Here is a 2,238-nt window from a genome sequence, read left to right on the forward strand (position 1 = left end):
AACAAAGCATGCAAACAAACAAACTTTTAAGCCCTGGCTCGCACTGGGCCGACAGTGGAAATGCGGCTAGTGACTGCTAGTACTCATTACTCATCAATTTTCCTAAAAACTTTTTGCTTTCCTCCTGTTTCTTCCTTTTTTCAGCACCGCTTGGGTAGCTTCGCTTCATTTTTACTGTCAACACTCTCTCTCTGTACACTCTGTCTATCACTGTCAATCACTTCTTCTTCGTCAGTTTTTTGGCGCATTACAGCCTTGTCACTTTCGCAGATGCGCAGTAAGTGAAATAATGGAATAGTCCAATGTAGTGAGGTGGGGGGGGGGGGGGCTCCTGTCTGCGACACTAATGATTTCATGCCATTTTTCGCAAATGGAGTTTTAGAAATATATATTTTGCACGAAGTAAAAAAAAAATAAAAATCTTTAAGCAAGTTAATGGGGCATTTTGGGGGCCCCTAGGTAGCTCGGGGCCCAAGGCAATTGCCGACCTTTGCCTAATGGTAAAGTCCGCCCCTGATTACCAGGTATGTTCACAGATACAAGGAATTTGGTGACGGAAGCTTCCACAGCACAAATAGTGACAGATAATACAAATAGAATAAGTAATAGCAAATAGCAAAATACATCAAATATCTGAAGAAAAACACAATATACAAAATAGAGAATAGATAGTATTTGTGTGTACAGGTGTGTTATGTATAAATGCAAGGAAATATGTATAAGAAGTATGGTGTTTAAAATAAATACATGTATAAATAGTTTATTGCCAAGTTACCTGTTCATGAGAGGACTGCCTGAGTGAAGAAACCGTTCTAATGCCTGATGGCAACAGTTCAAAGAGGAAGTGGCCTGGATGTGAGGAGTCCAGAATGGTTTTGCCAGCCCTTTTCCCACTCTGTATACTACAGTTCAAGGAGAGTGGGGAGGGTTGTACCAGTGGTTCGCACAGCTGTCCAGACTATCCACTGTAGTCTTCTGAGGTCGGTTTTAGTAACTGAGTTTACCCAGACAGTTACAGAGGTGCAGAGGACAGATTCAGTGACTGGAGAATAGTGTATCAGGTTGAACTTCCTCAGCAGGCATAGGAAGGCGAATCTCTGTTTCTTGACAATGGAGTCTATGTCAAAATCCAATTCAGGGCTTGACAGATTGTTGTGCCCAGGAACTGTTGGTGTTGATGGTGGTGCACCACTGTTGTTACAGTGCTGTCCATGATAGTGAGTGAGGGAAGTGCAGGAGGGTTTCTCCTGAAATCCACTATCATCTCCACTATTTTGAGTGTTCAGTTTCAGGTTAAGACTGCACTAGACAGCCAGGTGCTCAACCTCACTTCTTCATGCAGACTCATCACTGTCCTGGATGAGGCTGATGACTGTAGTGTGCATTTGCTTCAGGAGCTTGACAGAGGAGTCAGTAGAGGTGCAGTCATTGGTGTGAGAAGAGCAGTGGGGAGAGCACACATCCCTGAGGGGTGCCAGTGCTGATTATACGGGTGATGAGAATTTTTCGAGCCTCACTAGCTGCTACTTATCTGTCAGGAAGCTGGTGATCTACTAACAGATGGAGGTGGGCACAGCAAGCCGGGTTAGTTTGGACAGGAGGAGTGCTGGGATGATTCAGCCGAGCTGAAGTCCAAATACAAGATTCTCACAGAAGTCCCTGGTTTGTCCAGATGTTGTATGATATAATGCCGTCTCATGTTGACTGCATCATACACAAACCTGTAAGCACTCTGCAAGGTGTCCAACCAATTTCCCATGATGTCTTTAGGTGGGCCAGTACCAGACTTTCAAATGATTTCAAGATCACAGATGTTAAAACATCAGGTCTGTAGTCATTTAGTCCTGTGTTGTTGTTGTTGTGGGAATGATGGTGGAGCGTTTGAAGCAGGAAGGGTTATTGCACAGCTCCAATGATCTGTTGAAGATTTGTGATAAGATGTGGGCTAGCTGGTCAGAAAAGGCTTTTAGACAGGCTTGTTTAACACCGTCTAGGCCTGCTGCTTTTCTTGCCTTCTGTTTCCAGTAGACCTGACACACCATCTTCACTGATCAGAAGTACAGGAGTGGGGAAAGTGGGGGTTGCTGGAGGTTTTGATGGATCCATGGAGAGAGACCAGGTTTTTCAAACATGCAATATAACTCATTCAAATTGTTGGCTAGTAGTTGATTCAACACACTGAAGTTTGTGTATGTTGTAGTTTGTGATGTCTTACAGTCGTTTCCATACTTTTGCACA

This window comes from Carassius auratus, chromosome 36 (assembly GCF_003368295.1).
Source record: "Carassius auratus strain Wakin chromosome 36, ASM336829v1, whole genome shotgun sequence".
NCBI lineage: Eukaryota > Metazoa > Chordata > Actinopteri > Cypriniformes > Cyprinidae > Carassius > Carassius auratus.